Raw genomic sequence first — 9,848 nt, 5'->3', positions numbered from 1 at the left:
AGCTGATGCTTGTAGGTTCACAAATGGCTTTTTCACATATAATCTTGGCACTTTACAAACTGCTATTATTTTGCTGGGTCTTGGGGCAAATGAGACGATACATGAGCCCTTTAAGAGAGGAGTTTCAGTTTCCTACAGGCCTTTGGGACTTTTAGACATCAGTCTTGTTCATTTTGTAAGCCAGATTTTTGAGAGCTCATCTCTCTGGTATAGATCCCGGGGCAGGAGTGCCTGATGTGGGGCGCCAACCCCTTGCTCCTCTGGGAAGAACAGCTATCTGGTAAAACCCACCCCAATTGTGTACCACCTCACCAAGTGTAGGGTTTTGGTGAAAATATTTCTTAGCTTCTCCTACCTGTTTCAATGTCATCCTTTTTATCTTTTGTTGTGGAGCAGGTGTTCACTAGATCTCATGTTCTTTTGCAAGGGAATTGATCCATATGTAGCTGTATCTTTGTTGTGTCTGTGGGAATAGATTAGTTCAGGCTCTTTCCACATTGCCATCTTGAACTGCCCCAATGACCCATGTGTTATTTAGAAATTGTTTGATTTTTATCTCTCTAAATTTGTTAACATGTTTTTTAAGGCCAGAATGTTGTCATTGTTTATTTTGGTAAACGTTCCATGTGAGCTTGAGAAGACTGTGTATTCTGCTGTTGTTGGATAAATAGTCTATAGATGTCAATTACATCTAGCTAATTGATGGTACTGTCCTTACTGATTTTTGCCTGCAGGATCTGTCCATTTATGATAGATTCAATGGATATATTGTAAACAGCATACAGTTAGATCTTGTTTTTTGATCCACTCTAAAAGTCACTCTCTTAGTTAGTGTATTTAGACAAGTGACATTTAAGGTATTCATTGATATAGTTAGATTAATATCTACCATATTTGTTATTATTTTTTATTTGTTGTGCTTGTTCTGTATTCTTATTTTTGTCTTCCATATTATTTCTGTCCTTTGTGGTTTTAATTGTACTTTTTATATGATTCCACTTTCTTTCCTTTTTTAGAGTATCAATTATACCTTTTTTAACCTTTGTTATTGGTTGCCCTAGAGTTTGCAATATATATTTACAACTAATCCAAGTCCACTTTCAAGTAAAAATATACCACTCATGGCTACCTTAAATTCCTTACAAGAATAAAATATTCTCAATTCCTCTCTACCATCCTTTGCATCATATTGTAATTCAGCACACTTTTACATAAAAATAGATATATGTATATAATACAGTATAAAAGTATATACTCACATACACACACAGAGGGAGGGAATAGAGTATATCATTGCTGCTATTATTTGAAGCAAATTGTTATCAACTAAAAATGAGAAGAATAAAAGTTTTATTTTACCTTCACTTATTTATTCCCTAATGCTCTTACTTTATGTAGATTCAAGTTTCTAACCTAATATTTCCTTCTCTGTGAAGAACTTTGAACATTTCTGGCAACAAATTCTTTCAATTTTTGTTCAAGAAAGTCTTTACTTCTCCATCACTTTAGGAGGATAATTTCACAGGGTACAGATTTCTAGCTTGGTGGGGTTTTTTTCTCTCAACACTTTAAAGATTTTACTCCACTATCCTCTTGCTTGCATGGTTTTGAGTATCCGTTCCTCTTTAGGTTAGATGTTTTTTCCTCTTGCTTCTATCAAGGTTTTATCTTTATCTTTTATTTTTTTGAGAATTGAATATGACATGTCTAGATATAGTTTTTATTGAAATTTATCCTGCTTCATTGTCCCTCAGCTTCCTGGATCTGCAGTCTAGAGTCTGACATTAATTTGGGGAAGTTCTCAATCATTATTGCCTCAAATATTACTTCTGGGTTTTTTCCCCCTCTCTTCTCCTATGGTACTTTCTATATGCATACTTTATGTTTTATAGTTGTTCTACAGTTCTTGTATATTCTGGGTTTTTTTTTTTCTCTTTTTTTCTCTTTGCTTTTCAATTTTGGAAGTTTCTATTGTCATCCTCAAGCTCAGAGATTCTTTCCTCAGGTGTTTCCAGTCTACCAATGAGCACATCAAAGGTATTCTTTATTTCCATTACAGTGTTTTGAACTCTAGCATCTTTTCTATTCTTTCTTAGAATTTCTATGTCTCTGCTTACATTATCCATCTATTTCTTTCGTGTTGTCTACTTTATACATTAAAGCCCCTTGCATATTAATAATACAGTAGTTTTTTAAAAAATCCTTGTTCTGATAATTCCAGTATTCCTGCCTTATATGACTCTGATTCTGGTGCTTATTTATCTCTTCAAATTGCATTTTTTGCCTTTTAGTATGCCTTGCAATTTTTTGTTGAAAGGCAGACATGATAAACAATATAAAAGAAATTGTGGTAAATGGGCCTTTAGTACTGTGGTGGTAAGGTGTGGCAGAAGAGGAAGTATTCTATTGGATCTCGGTCTTTTGGTGAACCTGTGCCTCTGAACTGTGAACTTTACTGGTGCTTCTCAATTCCCTCTCTCCTTAGATGGAAAGGATGGCTAGAGGAAGTTAGAGTTGTGTATTTCCCTTCCATCTGTTAGAAGCGTAGACCCAGCTGGAGCTAAGTATTTCCCTTCCCTCAGGTAGGTTAGGCTCTGATAAACCCCAAGTGGTTAGCCTCTGGAAAAATAGTTTTTCCTAAGGCCGGGTCTTTTGAGATGAACAGAATGCTCTGGCATTTTTCAAAATGGTTTATTTTTTTCTCCCCCTGATGGAAACAACAGGAATTTACTTTGTTATTCACTGTGAGGACTTAGTAGAACTCCTAGAAGTAAAATTCACAAACGTACTCTCCCCTGATACCTGGGTCTTCTTAGCGTTTTTAATTCTCAGAGGTGTCTATAATGAGCCTCTAGCAACTCATTATTTACAGTTCGAGTTTTCCTATCCTAGTACTGGTTCCAGTGGGTATTTCTGCTCCTGGGTCTCTGCTTTGGTAAGTTGCAATTCTCTGTTTGTCTGTCTATCCTTCCAATATGGGAGGCAGCAGTTTGCCCTGTGGCCTCATGTCTCTGATGAATCTAAGAATACTTGTTGATTTTTCAGTTTGTTCAGATTTTTGCTTGCTGTTAGGATGGAGAGGCAGCTTCTAATCTCTGACTTGCTGAAATGGAAACCAGAAGTCCCCCTGGATAATTTTAATAGAACAGATTTTCAGTTTCTAAATTTTTCATTGTGTATTTACTGTGCATCCATAGACAGTGAATTATTTCCTTTTCTAGCCCATGTTCTCATTCATACTCACTCTCTTTCCGTTGTATAGAAGAAAAGTATGCCTCTCCGTCATTCTATATTTTACTATGACTACTTGAGGGTGTAGAAGGCTCTGCATACCACATTAATAAATAACTCAAATTATTAGTGGCAGTCCAATATCTTTTCATTAAAGAACCATAGTGCTTCATGTCTTTTGCACTCTTATACATACTTATGTTTAGGGTGGTAGTGAGATATTAGAAACTGTATTATGGTTCAGGTTAGGGTATTATAAATTAAGACACGCTATAGAGTGGGCAGCATGGCTAATTTTTGTTTCACAACCTTGGATTACTGGTAAAGAATTAAGGGAGCAAAAATATGCAAAACAAAGAGAATATACATAGAAAATACCAGACGTAGTGCAATAACAATTTACTCCCCACTCTGCATTTGCATCACTCTGGGAAATGAAGAAAAGCTTGGTGAATACGCCCATACATCCTTGTCTCAGCTGTGTCTGAAGCTCCAAAGTATACTTAAAGTGCATGTTAAGATAGAGCCATAATATCAAGAAATTACTGTCAAAGATATACTTAAGGGGCAGAAGGTGTTGGGGTGGGATGAATTGGGAGATTGGGATTGCCATTTATACATTACTAATAAGAAAAAAATATCAAATTTTATTCTTTAAATATATGCAGTTTACTGTAGGTCAATTATATCTCAATAAAAGTTCTTAAAAAAAAGATATACTTAAATTTATCATTGTAATTTTCACAACTTTTGCATATATCATATTAAATAACATATATCTAAGTGAAAAACTATAATGCACCTAGTCATTTAACAATTTTTGATAACATTTTAGTTTACTTTCCAGAGATCTAATGACTGTAATAAATCATTTTGTAAAACTGTAATTCCCTGCTGTCTGAAAAAGTGCAGGAAGAGTTAATTAATGTATAGTTCTTGATGATGATAGATGACTAAAAGTTATTTTTGATGCTAAATCACAATGTGAATTTAAAATCTGAAAGAAATTTTAAGAATTAAAGGACACTGTTTTTGTAAAACCACCTTCAAATTCCCATTTACTTTTTATATGGATAAGTTTTCATATATGTATGTAGAAAAATTAGAATAAATTTGATGTTGTCTGTCTCAGTATAGCAATAATTAGTTATTAATTCTTATATGTGAACCAATTATTAATAAATATGTTTCTCATATTATTTTACTGTATATGTTTGTTACTAATAAAAATCTGGGTTATATTATGCTACTTTGAATAATTCTACACTAATAATTGTAACATAGCTCAATCAAAAAGAAAAAATAACAGAAATATAATTACCAGAAATTTTTAAAATTAGGATTAATTAATGTACAAAATTTTCCTTCAGAGTAATATTGTTAGGTGATCAAAACAATACTTAGAGATAATATTCTGTTTGTACATGGAATAGAAATATGAGTCCAAGAAGAGAAAGAACATTTCTGTCTAATTAAGGAAAAACAGTTTGTGTATTTTTAAACAAATCAAGGGCAATGCGAACTTGCTAAGTGTTTAGAAGACTGAAATAATTTAGAAGAGTAGTATAACAGTTTTATTTTGAAAACTTTAATAATTACAATATGTTGAATAGTGCACCATTTGGAACTATATAGATTTAAGATGAAAATCCTTAGAAGTCAGTTTATAAATGTACAAGTTTCATAATTTAAAAAAATCCTTTTGACAGTACAGAAGCAAAGTTTTTGGAGATCATCAGCATAAATTGCAAAGGATTACTCTCTAAGAATTCTTTATCTAATGTAGATTTAGTGAATCTATACTAAACTTTTTCCTAACCCTATAATTTGTCAATTTTTTCCAATTTCATTCAGAGTCAGTTGTGGTTGCCTAGTAATAGTCATCAGCCTTCTTCATTCTTGTCATTGGCTCACTGACTATGCAAGATGGTTCAATTAGCATAATTTGTAATTTAGACTGACCTCTAGAGAATTTTGAATAGCCAGGTGCCAGATGTCATGGTCTTGCTGAAGGAAAGTTGAGGCAGCTGCATCTCATTATTTAGCCCCCGTAGGGTAGTAAAGAGTACTAAAAAATGTTGTTTTATATATTGGGCACATCTGTTGATGACAATTTTCAGAAGAAAAATGCATTTTATTGATAAAATTTTGTAATTTTGTATTAATAAAAAATGCATTTTATTGATAAAATTTTGTACTGTTGTTTTTATTAACAATCGGTATTAATTCTGAGCTAAAAACTTTAATGTATTATCTCGTTTAACAACCATAGAAATGTATGAATTAGCTAATATATTTTAACATCAGTCCAATTTATAACAGGGGAGAAGTCTCAGAGATATTGAGTAATGTGTACAGTTTTATGTCTCTGGGAAACAGTAGAGCTGGGCTTCGAATGCTGGAAGCTGCCCGATGGCTGTCCTACTATATTGTCTACTGGGGAAGTCATACATAATGTTAGACCTTGGACAATATATCCTAGATCATTTCTGGTGTTGACTCAGAGCAAAAGTTCTGTCTAGACAGTATTAAAATGTGTATTTTCTTGCTGTACTAAAATGGAACCTTGGAAATGGCTAAACAGAAATTACATCTGTCAGCACTCTTATGAGAGAAAATAAACACAAGCTAAGCAATGTTTTCTTACCCTTACCATGATAAAAGAAAGTTTTGAGTACTGTGCAAAGGAATAATGCTAACAAGACATGCTCTGGATGGGAACTATCCGGTTAGAAAACTTGATTTACAGCACATAAACAAAATACGTGCTGAAGCAGATCTTGCTATTTGGCATTGGAAACTGATGGTGAAAAATATCTACCAAATTTCACAGATTTCTTTATTGAAAGCTATAGATTCAGATTCCTAGATAAAGAGCTCGAGAAAAACACATCGGAAAGCCACCGTATTAGTTTGATGTAGAATCATCTCTATATATTCCCCTTTAAGAGCTAGGAGGCTAGATCCTGTTGAGAAGATGATAGCTCCTAATTAAGGACAGCAAGCTTTTGCATGGAACAATAGAATGCGAGTGGCGAAAAGGACTGGAGAGTCTCATTTTCAATTTCCCTTATTTATATGTTGAAAAACTAAGGCCTAGGGAGTTCAAATGCTATATATAAATTCATACATATCTTACATATATGTCACTCTCACGCTTATATCTAAATTACTTTCTCTGTTAAATATTGTTTCCACTCACCTATTCCTGATTGTGGGGGAGCAGAGCGCTTTTTTCTTTTCAGGAAATTGTATCTTTCAATGAGTTCCTAATTTCAAGTGGACTGTTTGCCCAACACTTATTGGTTCCTTTTATGTACATGCGAGATCAGCAAGACAGACCAGGCCTACAAATGCCGAATGCGTCTCTACTGAACCCACTGGTTTGGAAATTTTGTAATTATCAGCCTGAAGTACACATAAGTCTTAACAGCCTTTGACTTCCCCTAGGAAGCACTATGAACCAGGAGAAATTGCAGGCACATCACTGCAGGGGCCAGGCAGGTAATGACTATAAGTGAAGCAGGCTGGATAGAGAAAGCGAGTAATATGGACAACCAGAAACCCCATGCCTCAACTGCGAGGGTAGCAGCTACGCAGCTCTAGCCAGGTTTTGCAAGATACAGAAATAGAGCCCCGGTGTTGCCAGTTATTCCCATTTTCCATAAAAAGCCAAAATCCAGATTTTGCCATGAAGTCTCCCAATATTTAAATACTGGAACCTAAGTTTTAATTTTGCTTAAACTCCATAAGCCAAGTGAAATACATCTCTCAGATGTAACAGATGTATGTGTTAGATGGAACGTAGACCACAGGCCACCAATATGTGAGTTGAGAGATTTAGCCAGGCCAGAATCCCAAGCCAATAATCCTTTTTCCATCAGTGAAATCTAAAGCTGGTACGCAATGTACACGGCTGACTGGAACCTGCTTGGAACCCTGCCATGTTTGGTCATCCTAAAACTGCCTTAGATTTCTGATTAGTTCTCTACTATAATCTCTAGGGGCTGGGTCAATGTCTTGAACTCCAGATGTTCTGGCAGACCTTTTGCAAGACCCTTCTACTGAGAAGAATGATCATATTTACACATAACCCAAGGCACTCATGGAAAACGTGCTCCAAATTAAACTTGTCACCTAGAACGAAATAGTCACATATTTTTCTCCAAATACTCCTGCTCACTGAAAATTCATGCTACCTTTTATCATTGACCAGATTAGACTCCTCTGAAATTGGCATTCACTCACATCAAGCCCCCATGTGTAAACCATATGTTAGGCAGCATACTTGGAATTCCTGATTGCCTGGATTTGGAACAGCCCTGGCCCAAATCCCCAGCAGCCCTGGTATTTTGTACCCTCAACATCACTATGGTCCCTGACTTACAATGTAATTCAACGGGCTGTAGAAATTTTAGAAACTGGTTGAACAAATTTAAGGGCTATGCCGAGACCTCTCAAGCACCAAGAATGGAGGAGTTTGCACGTTTTGATCATATTTTATACACTTGACACTTGGCACTTTATTCATACTTTACTTAATCCTTACAGTAGTCCTGTGAGGTGTGCTTACTAGCCCAATTGTACAGAAGAGTGAGAATACATAAAAGCTATCAAACTTCAAAACCGGGAGTCAAATCCTGAAGTCCAGAATTTTATCATATTAATTTTTGTGACTAAGGAAATTCTTTTCAACATAGAACTCTTAGAAAATTCAGAATCAAACAAAATAAGAAAAAGGTGTCTACAAGTTTACTAGCAAAACATGATCATTTTATTGAATTATTGCATAGCCCTCAATTTAAAAATATTTTTCATTCTATAATATTGGAATATTACTGTATGATTTTTTTATTTAACAATTTTTATTTAACATTTTCTTATTATTAAATACTCTTCTAAATGTATTTTTTATATCTGTGTAGAAATAGATTTTACACATTTAGCATAATTTATTTATTCATTCCCCTATGGTTAATCATTTAAGTAATGAAGGTTTTATTCTCTTATAAGCAATGCTGTAATGAATATAATTGGTGTTAAAACTTTGAACCAATCAACCACGATGCAATCAGTGGGTTGAAGCAAAGGCACCATTTTAAGATTTGTTTTCCAGAAAGTTTGAATCTATTTAATTTCTTCCCAGCAATTGATGAAAGTCCTTTTTACTCAGTTCATCATATTACTAATGGTATATAAAGCTCCCAATTTAATCAACCAACTCTTGCACCTTATTATGTTGTTAGCACGGTGAGGTATTTTCCCCAATATCATAACAGCATCAAGTAACTGCGGGGCTTTTAAGTGTGAGCACTGTTCGATTAGATCATCTGGATTTAAATCCAGGCTCTGTCACTACTGTGAGATTTTGGGAAAGTTATGTAACCTCTCTGTGACTTAGTTTCCTCTTCTGCGAGATAAGAGAATAATAATAGCATCTAAATCATTACCTCGTTTTGAGGATTAATTGGTTAACACTCTAAAGTGCCTAGAACATGCCTGACAGACTTATAAACACAATAAACATTCACTGGTATCCACTACATATATTTAACTGTCATTTGTGTTTCTTATTCTGCAATATAAATTTCATATTGTGGTGTACTTTTTAAAATTTTTTAAGCTCTTTATTAGAGTATAATTGCTTTACACTGTTGTACCATTTTCTGCTGTACAACATAGTGAATCAGCTGTATTTATACATATATCCCCATATCCCCTCCCTCTTGCAACTCCTTCCCACCCTTCTAAGTCATCACCATCGAGTTGATCTCCCTGTGTTATACAGCAACTTCCCACTAGCTATCTGTTTTACATTTGGTAGTGTATATATGTTAATGCTACTCTCTCACTTTGTTCCAGCTTCCCCTTCGCTCCCCGCCACCCCCATGTCCTCAAGTCCATTCTCTACATCTGCATCTTTATTCTTGCCCCATCAGCTGGGTTCATCAGTACTATTTTTTTTACATTCCATATATATGAATTAGCATACAGTATTTGTCTTTCTCTTTCTGGCTTACTTCACTCAGTATGACAGATTCTAGGTCCATCCACCTCACTACAAATAACTCAATTTCATTCCTTTTTATGGCTGAGTAATATTCCATTGTAACTATATGCCACATCTTCTTTATCCATTCATCTGTTGATGGGCATTTAGGTTGCTTCCATGTCCTGGCTATTGTAAATAGTGTTGCAGTGAACATTGTGGTACATGTTTCTTTTTGGATTATGGTGTACTTTTCTAATGAAGGATTTATTTCTCTCATCTTAATATATAAAAGCTTTAAAATTTTTATGAATATTTACCACTTATTTTATATAGCTTGTAAATATTTTCCCCCAACTTGTTATCTGGCTTCCAATATAGTTTATGGTGCTTTTTGTTACTGCCATATATTTCTTCCTTTTATGCTAACTGATCTATAATCGATTGCTTTACTGATAATGTATACATCTGCATGTAGGCTTTGATAGGCTTTCCCATGCCAAAAACAGATGGATATTTTTCCTTTATCAGTTGTGTAGCAAATTTGTTCTGTATATTTAAATATTTAGTCCATTTGGAAGTTATTATTTGTGTATAGCATGATTATTCATTCACTTATTCAGGCATA

The sequence above is a fragment of the Hippopotamus amphibius genome, chromosome 10 (assembly GCF_030028045.1).
Source record: "Hippopotamus amphibius kiboko isolate mHipAmp2 chromosome 10, mHipAmp2.hap2, whole genome shotgun sequence".
Taxonomy (NCBI): domain Eukaryota; kingdom Metazoa; phylum Chordata; class Mammalia; order Artiodactyla; family Hippopotamidae; genus Hippopotamus; species Hippopotamus amphibius.
This window is presented reverse-complemented; position numbering follows the sequence as displayed.